The sequence below is a fragment of the Carassius carassius genome, chromosome 25 (genome assembly GCF_963082965.1).
Source record: "Carassius carassius chromosome 25, fCarCar2.1, whole genome shotgun sequence".
Classification (NCBI taxonomy): Eukaryota; Metazoa; Chordata; class Actinopteri; order Cypriniformes; family Cyprinidae; genus Carassius; species Carassius carassius.
Window position 1 is genome coordinate 1,644,584 of NC_081779.1, and position 17,640 is coordinate 1,662,223.

Here is a 17,640-nt window from a genome sequence, read left to right on the forward strand (position 1 = left end):
ATTTAGGTATTAATATGTATATATATTCATATCTGAACATACAAAACATCCAAAAAAAACATGGTATCTGCTTTTAAACAAGAACATTTTATTCTAGCTTCATGTGTTATTTTTTAACTCTTTAATGTGTTTCATAAAAAAGAAAGAAAAATGTTTTTGAACAAAAGCTGAAATAAGACTATGAATTGAATTCAGAATGATAATCAAAACGTAGATGGAGTCGATCAACACCTGGGCTGAAAAAGCTGACACTTGTCAAAACAGTGTAAAAGTAGATCTGGCCAACAGGAAAAGCATTTAGGCATTTATTTTAGTTTGTAGTATAGTATTTCTGGTTTAGCTTGCAGTGCAAAGCTCAGACAGGAAAATAAAGCATACAAATGTGTCATTTAGCTGAATTGTGACGAATCAGAGATGAGCGTTTGGCTGCGCTCCATCCTTTCTGCCGGCCACGATAGTGAATGATTCCTCCAGCAATGACTGTAGCCAGAAAAAACACAGCAATCGCCAGACCAACACCACCAAACATCAACGCCCTCTCTTTCGTAGTCACTCCATCTACAGAGAGACAGAGAAGAATTGAAGAACCAGAAAGTGTTAACTGATAACTAGAATTAGTGTTGGATCTCCACAGCAGAGTTAGAAAATTAAATGAACGACAAAGATATCAACCAACGTGTTACCTGTGACATCAACCTCTTCTGGCACTTCTGTTATAAAAAGACCTATAAATATATGACCAAATTATTAAACACACACAAACACAAAACTGTTTTAGTTGTACATGGAAGAGTGGGTTAAGATGAGCTTCTGTAACTTTTTGTTCTTTATGCAACAGAGATTTTGCATAATGACATTTGAGGGTTTTTATCATTTGTTTTTCAGATCAAGAAGAAAACAATTCACTGCATCCAAACTTTTGTATTTTTGTGACTTAAAAATGTACTCTGATATCCAATTATATATACACACACATATACACTGAAATATCAAGAAAATATATAGAATAGCCTTTCTCTTGCCACCCATGTTCTGCTAATCTTTAGTTTGTTAAGACATGATTGAAGAACTGAAAAGTGTTACCCTCGATCTCTAGTCTGATGGGTTTGTCGAAGAACATCTCTGGAGCATCAGACTTTATTCCACAGAAATAAAGACCTGAATCTGACTCTGTTACTCCAGAAATCTCTAGAGAAACTGTGCTGATCCAGCTGTCTTTTGTAAGTTTTAGATGAGTATCATTTCGAACGTAGTTTATCAGGAGTTTTCTTCCCATTTTGTCCTTCTTCGCAGAAATCAGAAGAATGAGTCCTTCAGAACTGAGGTGATACCAGGCGATTTCATATCGTTCTGTCATGCTGCAGTTCAGACTGATTGTTTCTCCCTTCTGAACTCTTAACACGTCAAAAGACCCTTGCACTGATGCATCTGGAGTGGGATTATAAAAACAACAGGTTTCAGAGCAATGCAGAGACACTAAACCACAAAGTGTTTCCACTTCCTTTCTAGAGAATTACAAAGCATTTGACAGTCCAATATTTATTGCATCAAACCTCTGTGAGCTGTAATGAAAATCCTCATGATTTCCCAATGCAGTTTTCACTGGATGTGGTCTATATTAGATAGAGAGCTGGCTATCAAAACATGGTAAATTTATGAGAATAGATTTCTGAGTCTGTATTATAAAAATGGCAGGTACTTTATTTATTTATTTATTTATCTATCCATTGATTGATTCATAGATTGATTGATCGATTGCAATATTAGTTCTGTGAACAGCTGAACAGCTTCAGGGACTTGCATTTGATTAATTATTTATTTTGACCTAATTACAAAAAAAAAGTTATTTACAAAAATGAATATGGTTTGTTGAAGGAGGAAGTGTTTTTTTCAAAGGTAATGTGAGACAGGAAGCTGATGCTGCAATGTTGAACAAGTCACAGTCACTTTAGCTTTTAGCCCCATCACTGATAAATAAAAGATTTTCAAAACATTTAAAGCAGGTAAAAGTATTTATTAAGTTACACGTTTAAAAACAGAGATAAAAATGGAACAACATACTGTTTAAAAAGGGGTGGTGTTAGCGCAGTGGATAAGACGCATGCCTGTGGTGTGAGAGACCCGGGTTCGAATCCACTGTGAACCGCCAGTGTGTCCCTGAGCAAGACACTTAACCCCTAGTTGCTCCAGAGGCGTGCGACCTCTGACATATATAGCAATTGTAAGTCGCTTTGGATAAAAGCGTCAGCTAAATGAATAAATGTAATGTAAAAGAAAATAAAAATTCCTGTTATACCCTCAGCAAAACGATGTTAAACATGAGTGGGGTATAACTGAAACAAAACAGTCATTGATTACAATTGATTAATGCAGCAGATACTGTATGTAAATGGTGAAGAACATTGTCATATGTTTCATTCACATTCTATTAAAGGGATTACCGTAGTACCAGTCGGCCGTATAGAGTTTCACCCATATTCACTCATTCCCACAATAATCAACATTTAACAAATGTTATAGAGCTTGATTTGCAATATTGCTTCAATGCAACCAATTGCTAAACTCTCGAGGCTGTAACATTAGATCAAAAACTTCACAGCTTTTAGTGCCATATATACAGCTCAGAATAATGTTTAGAGCAGATGACGGTTTTTTGAATCCTGAATCATTTCAGATTGTTCTGTTATTTACATTGGGTAGAGGATAAAATTCATTATTATTTCTGATATAAATGGTTAAACCCAGTTAATAACACAAACACAGTGACATTACTTCATCATTAAAATCATTTAATCATTAAAAACAACAACACAAATTCTACATCAAAAGTGGTTTTAAAACATATAAAAAGCCATTGCATGTATCAGGGGTATGATTATTGCTTCAGGTGTGAGAGGACCCGGATTCAAATCCCCCAATTTATGTTATGATCCACTGTTTAGATCAGGGTTGGGCAGTGTTTATCTCCAACCCTAATCAAACACATACCTGTCTGTAGATTTCACTGATGAGCTTGTTCAGGTGTGTTTGATTAGGGTTGAAGCTAAACTCTGCAGGACAGGGGCCCTCCGGGGGTCCATTCATCGTACCTCACTTAAAGATGCCACATACTCGAAACCATGATCAGCAATGCTGCGACTGGCTGATTGCGGCGAGACAGCAACGTTATGACATCATATAAATAAAAAAGACACCTGACGAAAAACTTGAAATTCTGGACCTTCAAAATGAAACAGACAAGTGAATAAAACTACATAAATGTTAAAATTGATAAATTAAATGTGCACTGTTTTTATTTTATTAGCATATACTACTATATATATATATATATAATATATATATATTTATTTATTTTCTATTTTTATTTTTTCATGATTCCCAATTATTTATATTCACGATTTCTAGTATTTGTACAGGCTTTACATTTTTATTTCAGTGTTGTAACTAGCAATTCATGTAATTTTATCTTTAAAGCAGCATTAATTAAAGTTTCTTAAGGGTCAAAATGAAGTTATCTGCATCTCCTGCGTTCCATCAAGCCACTCCCATAATAATATCAGCACTCAAAATAATGCACAGCTCAGATTAACTGTATTTACTGTAAGACTCTAATACAATTATAAACACATTTTTATCACAAATGAATATTTTAGTAAGTAAAACTGGCAAAAATGTATATAGTATTATAGATTACACAACATTTTAATATTATTTTCAAATTAATTTTAAAATTATTATTATTTTAAATTATTGTCCCCGGATTAGTAGGATACTCTTGTAATAAAGTAGCAGTGGCTGGGACAGAATTCCACTTAAAAAGATGCAATCTAATCCTGTTTACATGAAATAAGCTGCTATTTCCTGAAAATAAATATTAAATCAATAAAAAGCAGTGGTGGACGAAGTACACAAATCAATTACTTGAGTAAAAGTACAGATATAGTAAAATATTACTCCAGTAAAAGTAAAAGTACTCCTTTTTCAATTTTACTCAAGTGAAAGTAAAAAAGTACTGAAAGATAATGTTTGCATTTTTATATAGGCTACTTAATTTAATTTTATATTAGCACATCGTTTTTTTATAATCCTAATGCTCAAAATACCTGGGATTTTTTCCAAAATAACCACTATATGGAGTCAAGATATATTTTTGTTGTTGATATGGACTATGTTGATGAGACTGATGTTAACTGTAAAGCTTACACTGTGATGTACTTGAGAGAAAACAGAGATGACCATCTTATCTTCACCAGTAAGTAAAAAGTATTTTAAAGTTTGTTGTTTTACAGAACATCACAGTTATATATGACACGATAATAAGGCCTGAAGTTAGGAAGAACATTTTAAGGAAAATATAATTATATTTTCATAATGATTTTTTCCTTCTCAAAACTTGTCTGTGGTGTAAAAACATCCCTGGCCAAACGGGGTGCATCGCAATCACTGTAGTTACCATGTTCTGAACATCACATCCTTTCTTTTCTCCCCAGATGTAATCTTTATATATATATATATATATATATATATATATATATATATATATATATATATATATATATATATATTTATATATATAGGTGGTTGAAAATAATATTTGGACATTATTTATAAAAATTACCTCAAGTTAGCACAAGCAAACTTGTTAGCTAGATAGTTAGCATCAGCTAGCAATATTTACTTATTTTCAGTACGGTTATGAATAAACATTTATGTCTGTCTACTCGTTTAGTTAATCCAAACAACGTTAATATAAAATAAAATAACGTTACTGTTGATAAACAATATAAAAACAGACGTCACATAGGACATGGTAGCATTTTAATAAAACTGTTAATATTACGGCAGCGGGGAATTTGAACATGCACGAGTTATTTTATTTAATTTTTACCTAAAACACAGAGACGCTGATTGATGTGTCTGCATCGTCTGCATTCGAGCATTTCAGTGGGCTTAAATAGATCACTCTTTTCAGCGGATTTAGTTCCCAAACAACTGACAATTTTGACCTAAATATGATTTTTAGTTACAATAATTAATCCTAAATTTCGACATTAATAACTTACTTTTAGCAACATCAGATGCACGCGCGCTCACAAGATCTCCCGGCCCTGCTGAAAAAAACAATAGAACCATAACAGAATTTGTAATTGTTTTAATGGTTCTAATTGGAATTCTAATGGTTTTAATGGACACTGTAATGGTCTCTGTGGGTTTCTATTGGTAATTTGCTTTCTTCTATTGGTGGCATGTGTTGTCTATTGGATACCATTAAGGACCAATAGAACACCTTTGGAAACTTCTGGTGGTATCTACTGGACACCAAATGTATTGTCTTGGATTGTCACCATACGTCATTTGGAAAGGTTATTTTTTATTTAATTATTTATTATGATTATTATTTATTATTATTATTATTATTATTATTATTTGTCTAAATCAACTCGGCTCGTCATGGACTTCAAAAATTGACGTTGAAAGTTGGTTCGTCGGATTTGGTCCAAATTTAGCCCCAAAATCAGCAATGGTCTTTGTTTTGTCTGTCCGATTTGTTCCAAATATAGCCCAAAAATAGATGTTGAAATAACAGTGAAATTCTGCGTGACTTCTACGTGCTGTAAAGGGCGCACGCGCTGAACTGGAGCGGAGGACGTCACCATGGAAACGAGGCGGCAGCCCAACCGTCAAGCAGCTGAACGCTGACACTCAATGTGGTTTCACTATTTTGTTTTAGGTAAGTTTATTCTATAAAATTACACAAATAGTACATTAAAGTGTTTCTGACACTTTATTTCATGTAAATTATACGCTTCCGTTTAATAATTACTTTATAGAAATGGTTTTAGTGTCGTCAGAAAAACTCCGTTAGCATCTCAACCGTAAGGCTAACTAACTTACAAGAGGTAATGATAGACATGAGCTCTTATTTATTAAGCAGTGTTTGGAATAACGGCGTTTAAAAGAACGGCGTTAGGTAACGACGTTATTTTTTCAGTAACGGGGTAATCTAACTAATTACTTTTCCAGTCGTTACAACGCCGTTAACGTTACTGAACGTTAAATGCGGTGCGTTACTATGCATTGATTTAATATGCAATCCGAACGCACCCCTGGCTCACACAGCGAGTGAGCAGGTGGGTTAATAACGAGATAAGCGATTATGATTGGCTAAGGCAGAGTCATGTGTTTCATGGTAGCCAATCAGAGCCAGTGTTTTTACACACACACGCGCCAGCGGCGCCAAACACACACAGTCACACACACGGAATAGCTACACAGAGATTCGCAGCAGCAGCAGAAATGGCGAGTCAGGAGCAATCCGATGAAAAGTTGGCATTTTCAAGGTGAAGATATAAGCACTACTTCAAATTCATTGTAGTCAAAGGCAAGAACGTGCATGTAATGTGTACATGTAATGTGTGACACACGCATCTACAAAGCTAGTGGCCAAAAACACTTTTCTTACAAAGAGTGCAGGATAAAACTCTTGCTGTCTGTTGACGTGCAATAAATCTCGAAAGTTATGTACGAACACCTGTCTATTCTACTTATTACTGTCTATTCTACTTATTTCAACTGACTTGTGAAAACTGCTAAAAAAACAAATTCTTTGACATATAGCAACTTTTTTTTTTTTTTTACAGTAATGCAAATAGTTACTTTCCCTGGTAACTAGTTACTTTTATTATAGAGTAATTTAGTTACTAACTCAGTTACTTTTTGGAACAAGTAGTGAGTAACTAACTAATAACTAATTACTTTTTTAAAGTAACGTTCCCAACAGTGTTATTAAGTTTGGGCTTTTAATGTCATCTTGTGTGTAGATGAGCTTTCTCTCTCTCTCTCTCTCTCTCTCTCTCTCTCCATATATATATATATATCAACGGATGAATAGAAGTAACCGAATTAAATTAACCCTAAAAGTATGCACTGTTTAATCCTAAAATGTGCACTAACATAACCGGATAACGTTACATCACTTACATAGAGCGTGAAAATAGGCTGAAACCTTCAGGTTTTGATCTTTCATGGTAAACACATAAATACATACACTTGTTCTGTGATTTCAGAAGTGCCAGAAAAAACCTCTATGACAGAGGAGAAGTTCCTGATTTTAACATTTCTGAAGGGAGCTGCTGACAGAGAGGATGAAAACACACACATTTTGATGTCCAAGCTGAAGGAGCATTACTAAATAAGTAAAACTAAAATGTTTATATATATATATATATATATATATATATATATATATATATATATATATAGTACAAACCAAAAGTTTGGACACACCTTCTCATTCAAAGAGTTTTCTTTATTTTCATGACTATGAAAATTGTAGAGTCACACTGAAGGCATCAAGGGCTATTTGACCAAGAAGGAGAGTGATGGGGTGCTGCACCAGATGACCTGGCCTACACAGTCACCGGACCTGAACCCAATCGAGATGGTTTAGGGGTGAGCTGGACCACAGACAGAAGGCAAAAGGGCCAACAAGTGCTAAGCATCTCTCGGGGAACTCCTTCAAGACTGTTGGAAGACCATTTCAGGTGACTACCTCTTGAAGCTCATCAAGAGAATGCCAAGAGTGTGCAAAGCAGTAATCAAAGCAAAAGGTGGCTACTTTGAAGAACCTAGAATAGGACATATTTTCAGTTGTTTCACACTTTTTTGTTATGTATATAGTTCCATATATAATTCCACATGTGTTAATTCATAGTTTTGATGCCTTCGATGTGACGAATGTCTAAAGCCCTATACCATCCCGCCAATCCTATTGGCCAAATAGCACTTGGCACCGCCCCACGCATGCGTAAGCATCGTATACCTGGGTGCCGTGCGCCATTTCGCTCAGATTTCATTCCTTCAGGAAAGCGAATCATCTGTGCCCTAGAATTCATCTCGCGTTCTCCAGCGGTTTTTACGAGCAATGTTAACTCCTCTTCGCGGACGCGATGAGTTTTCGAAAATGCAGGAGCCGTGTACCAGGTACATCACAAAGGGAGACACTCATGACAGGTGCGTAGTATGTCTGGGTTTACATCACGCACAGGCGGCGCTTAGCAGCCTTTCTTCCTGTCCCCATTGTGATAGCCTGCGGCTCAGAGTACTGCGCTCGAGGGTGGAAGTATTTTCCGATGTGGCCCCCGTGTCTAACCCCCGCCATGTCACTTCTGCGACTGCCGAGGCACTGCACGAGGTGATAGCTTGGGGTGACACATGCGACATGGATTTCGAGGACAGCGCAGCGCTGGAATATTCTCCACATCACTCGCTCTCCCCTACCTACCCTGGTGCAGAATAAGAGTTTTATTGAGCCTGTCGTCTTCTCTAACGAGGATTCACAGCCCACACCAGAGGCATGTAGTGCCATCTCCTTCGGTTGTGGACGCTATGAGGACGACGTTTTATCCACAGCGGCCTCGGGGTCTGAGGACTTCGCGGCCGACACTAGCCCTCTCCCTCCTAGCGGACAGGAGAGGCGTGTTTCCCCCTCCTACAGCGAGCTGTTGGATGGGGTTTCTCGTGCGGTGGGTAAATTGGGGCTGGATTGGGAGGTTGAGAAGGCCGAGGCCCAACCTTCCTCTAAGCTGGACGACCGTTTTTTAACCAGTCGTACACCTGCACAGCCCCGAAGGCCTTTATCTTTTTTCCCGGACCTCCACCAAGAGGTTTCGAGGTCCTGGAAACTGCCGTTCTCAGCTCGGATTACTAACGCTGCGGCTGAGGATTTCGCCACCATCTCTGACATGGCGAACCATGGCTATGCAGCAGGAAGTCTCGCCCCCTTCTTCCCTCTAAGGCGTGTCGAGTCACGTCTAGCCTAGTTGGGAAATCCTACATGGCCGCTGGCCAGGCAGCTGCTTCGCTCCACTCTATGGCGGTCCTCCAGGCCTACCAAGCGGAGCTATTAAAGGAACTAGACGAAGGGGAGGGTATCACACCCGAGGCAGTAAAGGAATTACGGCGAACAACGGATTTGGCGCTACGTGCTACCAAACATACCGCTCGTGCAGTGGGCCGTTCCATGGCCGGTTTGATTACGGTTGAGCGCCACCTCTGGCTTAATCTCACTGACATCAAGGAAAAGGACAAATCTTTCCTCATGGATGCCCCTGTTTCCAAGGACGGTTTGTTCGGAGAGGCTGTCACTTCAGTGGTGGAAAAATTCAGGGCAGTGAAAAAGCAATCAGCCGCTATCCGCCAGCTGATTCCCCGCAGACCCAGGGAGGTTGAACGCCGACACGCCTCGCAAGGACTGGGGCCCTAAGGTTTTCCCACCGGCTCACCAACGTCAGCGCAAGAGGTTAAACCTGAGTTTGACGGCTAATGCCTCTCGTTCTCGGGCACCGAATAGCAGCTCCTGATCTTTTCGCTGCTTGCCAGGGACTGTGCCCTCCGCTAGAGAGCGCTCTTGGACCGCTTTCGCGCATCCAACACTCTCATTGCAGTCCCCATGCTCAAACTCTGACTGTCTTGCCGCAAACAGCGCCTCGAGCAGCATTGGATCGAGCTGTAACGCCAAACACTCCCTCAGACACTCTGCGCAATCCTGCTTTCAGAATTCAAGGGGCGATTCAAGGGTCCCGCACAGACGACCCGTTTATGACGGCTCGCACAGCCGCCGCTTTTTCGCTAGCAGCAGAGCCCAATGTTCAATCTGTTGGCCTAATTCCTGCCATGGACACGTTTCAGGATTATACACAACGAGACGTAACGGCTCTTACGCATACACTTTCCCTGTGCACGAACGCCACAAGCTTTTCGGGCCCGGATGTTTTAACGTGTATGACACCGTTGCAGGAAACTGAAATTTTGAGACCGCTAATATTGTTTCGGGCCGCGTGGGAACGCTTGCCCGGCATTTCTCAATGGGTGTTACGCACAATTTGTCACGGATACACCATTCAGTTTCAAAGAGGCCTGCCTCCTTTCCGCGGAATTCTTTCCACGGGGGTGAAACCGATGGAAATAGCGGTGCTGCGACAGGAGATGTCAACTCTGCTGAGCAAAGGGGCTATAGAAGAAGTACACACCTCTCAGATGGAGTCAGGGTTTTACAGCCGTTATTTTGTGGTACCAAAAAAAAAGACTCTGGATTTACGCCGTCTGAATCTTGCACTCAGGCTGAGCAAATTCAAGATGTTGACGGTAAAGTCTATTTTGTCTCCGATTCAACCAAACGACTGGTTTGTCACGATCGATCTGAAGGATGCATACTTTAATATCCAGATCATCAAGAGACACAGGAAGTTCCTCAGATTCGCTTTAGAGGGCAAAGCGTATCAGTACCGCGTTCTTCCCTTTGGCTTAGCTCTGGCTCCCCGTACTTTCTCAAAATGCATGGACGCAGCTCTGGCCTCGTTGCGGCTCCAGGGCGTTCGTGTTTTAAACTACTTGGACGATTGGATGGTGTTAGCGCAATCGCAGACTCAAGCACACTCTCATCGGGATCTTGTGCTGAATCATTTAAGCAGCCTGGGCTTACGCACAAATTTCCAGAAAAGTGTTTTAATCCCCTCTCAACGGATAACCTTTCTGGGAATAGACTTGGACTCTCGCGCGATGACAGCAAAGCTTTCTCTCCCGCGCGCTCAGTCGATTGCGTCATGTGTGCGGCGCTTCAAAGCGGGTCGCGCAGTGACAGTGAGATTGTGCCTCAGACTTTTAGGTTTTATGGCAGCGGCATTTCCTGTAATTCGTCTGGGATTACTTCACATGCGCCCTTTTCAGTGGTGGACGAAAAGATGAAATATTTCACCCCGTTGTCTTCCGCATCGGACGATTTCGGTGACACGGAGGTGTGTGATGTCGTTAAAACTATGCATGTCAACCGAGTTTCTCCTAACCGGAGTTCGGCTGGGGATTTGTGCTTCCCGAGAGACTGTCACGACGGATGCGTCCTTGACCGGCGGGGGAGCTGTTTGTCAAGGGCGCCCAGCCCACGGAGTGTGGACAGCGGCGCAACGCAGTTGGCACATAAACAGGTTGGAATTACTGGCGGTTTTTCTGGATCTCCAGTATTTCTCGAACCTGCTGATCGGTCGTCATGTGCTGCTCAGGTCAGACAACACAGCGGTTGTGTCATACCTGAATCATCAGGGAGGATTATGCTCTCGCCCCCTGTGCAGGCTGGCGAGACATGTTCTTCTTTGGTCTCAGAACAAATTTCTGTCGATCCGAGCTGTTCATGTCCCCGGACGATTGAACTTCGGAGCAGATTTGCTATCCAGACAGACTCTGGAGCAAGGGGAATGGAGATTGCACCCCCAAATGGTGAATCTCTTATGGCAGATTTTCGGAGAAGCGAGAGTGGATTTATTCGTGTCGAACATGACTACGCATTGCCCGCTATGGTTCTCCCTATGCCCTCCATCACCCCTGGGCTTGAATGCGTTAGCTCACAGCTGGCCCAGGACCAGCTTGTATGCTTTTCCCCCTATTCGTATGATCCCAGCGGTATTAGGCAGAGTAAGGCTGGACAAAGTGAAACAGCTGCTGCTGGTGGCTCCGCGGTGGCACACGTGCGAGTTCCTTCATGGGATTTATCCATTGTGTTGCACGGTTTATCAGGGCATCCGTTTGAGCCCTTGGAAACTGTACCGGATAAAATCCTGACTCTGAAGACGATTCTTCTTATGGCTTTATCCTCTTTAAGAGAGTTGCGGATTTACAGGCTCTCTCTGTTTCACCTTCATGCATGGAATTTGCACCGGGCTCTGTGAAGGTGTTGTTGTGACCGAGGCCTAATTATGTCCCTAAGGTCGCATTTAATCCCTTTCACTTTCAGCAAGTGGTCCTGGAGGCTTTATCCCCTGCTGAGGCGGGGTCTGGAGATCTAAGTCTTTGCCCTGTGAGAGCTTTAAAGACTTATGTGGATCGTACTGCCCCATGGCGTGAGTCTGACCAGCTTTTTGTCTGTTTTGGACATAAGAATAAAGGCCATGCGGTTACAAAACAGCGCATGTCACATTGGCTGGTGGAGGCAATATCTTTAGCCTATGAGGCACGCGGACTCGCTTCGCCCTTAGGAGATAAAGCTCATTCCACGAGAGCAGTGGCTTCTTCTCGAGCTTTTCTCAGTGGATCTTCCTTGGATGGTATCTGTGCTGTGGCAGGTTGGTCCTCACCGAGCACTTTTATCAAGTCTTACAGTCTGGATGTGAGGATGGCTCCTGGCTCCCGGGTTCTCTCCGCTTGAGCAGATGCTTCCTTGGATCCCAGCTATCAGGTACGTCAGGCGTTATGGTATAGCGTTCCCATAGCAGGTGACGTCACCGCAGCATCGAAGTGACCTATGAAAGGGAACATCTCGGTTACGTATGTAACCATGGTTCCCTGAATAGGGAACGAGATGCTGCGGTCCTGGCCGTGCCGTACCTTGATAGCATTCTTCTTCTTCAGTCATGAAATCTGAGCGAAATGGCGTGCGACACCCAGGTATACGATGCGTACGCATGCTGGGCGGTGCCACGCGCTATTTGGCCAATAGGATTGGCGGGATGGTATAGGGCTTCAGACATTCGTCACACCGAAGGTGTTCCCATAGCAGGTGACGTCACCGCAGCATCTCGTTCCCTATTCAGGTAACCATGGTTACATATGTAACCGAGATGTTTTATTAAATGTAGAGAAGTTAAAAGTACGATCTTATGCTTTGGAATGTAGTGAAGTAAAAGTAAAAGTTACTCAAAATAAAACTACTCCAGTAAAGTACAGATACTTGAAAAATTTACTTAAGTACAGTAACGAAGTAAAGCTACTCCGTTACTGTCCACCACTGATAAAAAGTATCAATACCGAAAAATAAATAATAAAGCTCATCACTAAATATTTTATAGCTATTCATTTATATAATATTTTTTTAGTCAACTGTATTTTCCTTTGCTGAAGATTCATCAACTGATGGGGGAGTTTCTCTAATATTTAAGATCAGAAATGAATGTAAATATTAAGGATGTTCATTGCTCATCAGAGACATGATCTATTTTGTCTTTGTGCTCTTCATCTAGACTCTCAACCTCAGGTTACTTCATCGTCTCTACATGAAATAAAATCATTAAATGCTCGATCTCAAGCACTAATGACTAATGAGATCTGCTTCATGAATGAACAGAAAACAGCAGCTTCAGTCAGAATCTAAATGCAAAATACCAGATAGGATTTACCATGTAAACATAACTTGGTTTCACTTTATTTTGGTGTTTCTTTTGATACGATCTGTTGACTTTAACTAACATTGAACCTAATACCTCTGATTAGAATGTTAGTAGAATATTAGAGGGAGGGTTAGTGTAGAAATAAGTTGACATGAACTTTCAGAGTTACTTATAGTCAGTGAAATATCTGTTGGGAGACCACCGCAATAAAGAATAAGCTGATATTAAGCCGAAACTCTACTAATACTCTGATGAAAGTTAGTACACATCTAGGTGCGACATTAAAAAAAAAAAGACGAAGAAGAAAAACCACAACTGTTTATAATAAGGACAACATCATTAAAAAGTAACTTAAATAGCAGCAACTAGATATTTGTTTAAAATAATGAATTTAAAATATAAATGAGGGCAAAAAGAGCCAACAATATTTGCAGTTTCATATTTTAACATTTCAAATGTTGATAAAGCTGTAAAAGTATCTTCCTTTATCTCAAACTCAGATTTTAACAACGTACTGAATGAGACAGGATAAGACGAGATAGTTTGATACTTGACGTACCCCCCTCCCCCCTCATAGTTTGCATAAATTAACTATTGTTTAATCATGATTTGTGTATGCCTTGTATGCATGTTTTGTTGTGTCACTGCCTGAAATCACATAGCTGTTTTTTTTCTTACATTTCTTCTTTTTTTTCCCTCTTGTTTGTTGACACCTTTCAAATGTAAGACGATGTAACTACAATATTGTTGTATTACACTATTATAATTTTTTACATCTCAATAAACAGATGAAATAATAATAATAATATAAAGCTGTATCAGATGTAAGGTTCCAGCTGTAATGAATTCCTGAACAATGTTTATTTATAAATTAATTGGAGTGAACTGCAGATAAATCAGTGAAATGATTAATGTTAACAAAAGTCTTGGTTGAGTGACACACCAAAGAAATAATTCTGACACTGAACACCAAAAATAAATAGAGTTAATAAAAATAAAAGACACTGACCGCTGTGATAAACGAGGCAAAGAAGCAGCAACAGCAGATGGTTCAACCGGTTAAACCTGTTGAGAAATAATAAAGTGACTCTAAACCTTAACTTTCAGTTTTATTTACAGATATATCATATGGATCATATATGAAAAATTGCCCAAAAAGAAACATCTGAATATTTACTTTAATAAATGATTCCAGTATAAGACTCAAAATCACCAGTCAGACTCAAAGGCCCAATGAACACAAACAACGTTTACAAAATTATTTTTCCTCTCATCTGAGCTATCAATGTAGAACAATCAAATAATTATAATAAAAAATAACATTACAATCATCATCATGATAATCACAAACTTAGATACATTCCTAAATACATAAACGTTAATGAATTCCCTTAGTGTCACTAGAAGATTCAGTTTTCCACAAAAAGAAAACAAAACTGTTGATAGAGTAACACACACACACACACACACACACACAAACAAACATAGGTTGACTTTATATTTAAAAACACAAATACTTACATGGTAAAAGTTCAGCATGAATCTTTTGTTCTGGCGTAAATCACGGCACATTTAACCAGACAAAACTAAAGTGAAAGTATTTCACACAAGTGAGGACTTGCCAGGAAAAGTGTTTCTTCTCCCGTGGATATCTGAATTCAGATCAGCTGTTAGAGCTGAATAGGATATATGACTGGAATCACAACACAGATAAAATGTCATTCCTTCATTCTGCTTCTGTTCAAATATTAAAACATGTAGAAGTTTAAATTGTATAATAAGAACAAAATGCAGAGACACTAAACCACACAGTGTTTCCACTTCCTCTCCAGAGCAAAATAAAGCACTCAGTAATAGTTTCTTTATCAGATCAAGTGTTGCTTCCTTACTTTGATTTGTTATAAAACACTATAATGAAAATCCTCATCATTTCCTCTTGTAGTTTTTATTAAGATGTGCTCTATTAACTTGCATGGATACTTGGCCAAAATAAACTGTAGATTTGTGAGTCCAGATGTAAATATTTCAGGTTGGGACTTGCTTTTGATTAATACTTTTATATTTCATTTAAAATACTTTCCAAAATCTACAAATACAAATCATGTCTTCTTGTTTAGCATGTCATAACATGAGTTAAAAGAGTATATAACTTTACGCAGATTGCAATTTTATGATATTAGTCTGATGTTAACGTGTAATATTTAAGTGTTCTGATTCAGCTTTCATAAGAGTGATAAATAAAAAAATAATTTGCTGAAATAAGCTGTAAAGCAATTGCTGTATAAACCAGAACACAAAACATGAGACTATAAGATTATATCAGAAACTTCACATTCACAGTCAGGTAATCAGGACGACTAATAATAAGACAAGAAAGTCCATCAAACATTGTGCAGCTTCTGTCTGTTTGGTCCCACATAATGATGTTTGTCACATAATGATAATGATGATGTTTATCAGAATCTCTGATGATTTCAGTCTGATCTCAACAGTTTGAGCAGCAGATTTCAGCTCTGACTGTGTCTCAGTCTGTCATGCAGTTTTACATAATGGCTACTTAGTTTAGGAAATGCAGATCTAAATAGCAACATATGGATATCCATTTAAAAGATACTCATCATAATTCATACTTCATGTAAATCATACTTATGTAAAAAAGAAAAACCTAATACAAAACCTATACCACCAGAATGCTTCTTACAAAAGAGGTTCAAAAGTGGATTTGTTTAGTTTTTCACAGTATATAGTCTTTCAAGATTTACAAAACATTGATTCTTGAGAAGTGGGACAAAACGGTGCAATATTTAAAAAAATAAAACCTTGTACTCAGACAAATGAAACTATACATTTATGTGCCTTATATGTACCAGTGATGCGCGGGTCAATGTATTAATAACCCGCACCCGACCGACGTTTTCAACTAACCCGCCCGCAACTCGGACCGCAAAAAAAATACAAATACAATATTGTACCCGACCCGCTTCCTGACCCGCATTTTTTAAAAGCATTAAATGCTCATCGTAGCGTCATTGGGCCATAGGAACGTAGGCAAAACTAACCAGGCAAAAAAAAAAAAAAAAAAAATAGGCTACAACAAAACTTAATATATTATAATTTTGTCAAGATTTATAAAAAAAATCATAATTTGTACTAAAATATTCTAGTCTGGCTATGTCTATTTGTATGTTTCTGCAAGGTCAGCAGACATTAAGGCTCGGGTTTGTTCCGATCAGAGCTCGTGAGCGGAGAGCGCATTTCTCCATATATTACGCTCCGCTCGCTCATTCAATGGCCTGCTGGTTCCAAAATATGCAAGGAGACATTTAATTGTTTAGTAATAAACTGGTGTTTCTGTGTTGCTGCAAAGATGGCGTTGACGATGCAGACATGAACGCCAGAGAGAAATGCACATTTCATATGGATCACATCATCAGAGAGTAGCCCATTTATTTTGGTTTGAATATTTTCGTTTAAAAGAAGACATTTCAAGCTTTCTGTAATATATATCCTATATTTCTCAAATATGTGAGGCACACGTTGAGTTTAGTTCACATGCAATGCAAGTGATCGTGCCGGCACCTTGTTACATTGTCTGCTAGGCTATATTTGCTTCTTATTTATTAATTACAGGCAACCATAGGCGTCGATTTCGGGGGGGGACGGGGGGATGCGTCCCCCCCAGATTTCGTCATGAGTCATTTTGTACCCACCACTTTTTTTTTTTTTTTTTTTTTTTTTTTAAACCTCGAGCTCAATTTAGCCGTTCTGCTGCTGCGCTGGCTTCACGCTTTTCTGTTCATTAAAACTGCAACAACTGTAACATTGGGATACATTCTAGGTTGGGGGAGGGGGAGGGGGAGTCGTGTCACTGAGGCAGGTGCAGCTCAGCTGACTTGCCTGTTCACTTTCACTTCTTCTCCGGACTGGACCATTTTGTTCGTGGTGCTACTGGCCGCCTGCATGAACATGTGGAGGAGGTAACTTATTAATTTATTCTTGACAATCAGTAAAAACTCCTTTCTCGTAGTTTTGACAAAGAACAGCACGTTAGATTGATAGCTTTTAGCAGCTAAATTCTATCATTGACGTTAGCCGGCAACATCAGCTTCTAGAAGCCAAGTAGCTGCTAACTGTCACAGTAAAGTTGCAAACTCTGGTCACAAATAAAAAAGGAAATAAAAAAAAGAGTACAAAGGTCGGTAGAGCGGTTATCTATTCTTCTCACACTCACACATGCGCAGTTCTAATTTTTTTTTACCTCAGGTTAACATCAAAGCACAAAGTGAGTTCAAAATGAATTATCTATGCTACCCTCTGCCAGTCTTCCCATGTGTTGTATTTTTAACAAAGTAAAATTTATTTCCACTTGGTGAAACAGCCGTCTCACTTCTGGCACCATGGTCTTCAGGATCTGACTGACCTCCTGGCAAGAATGAAACTGGTAGCTTGCTTTCAGCATAGCCAGTTGCATTTGCAGCACCTCTTG

At 39.3% G+C, this 17,640-nt stretch overlaps 2 long non-coding RNA genes across 2 annotated transcripts in view; both read right to left on the bottom strand.

The window, feature by feature from the left end:
* LOC132104602 (uncharacterized) overlaps positions 1–14,827 on the bottom strand; it is a 52,255-nt gene extending 37,428 nt beyond the window's left edge. Inside the window, exons 1-2 of the long non-coding RNA XR_009423556.1 lie at positions 14,676–14,827; positions 14,164–14,219 (exon numbers count right to left, since the gene is read on the bottom strand). This is a non-coding gene — a long non-coding RNA (uncharacterized LOC132104602). The remainder of the gene's footprint in view (positions 1–14,163; positions 14,220–14,675) is intronic.
* On the bottom strand, positions 293–1,459 carry LOC132104601 (uncharacterized). Its single transcript, XR_009423555.1, has 2 exons — positions 684–1,459; positions 293–558 (listed from the first exon to the last, which is right to left on the bottom strand). It is a non-coding gene; the product is annotated as an uncharacterized LOC132104601 (long non-coding RNA).
* Positions 14,828–17,640: the final 2,813 nt, after the last annotated feature.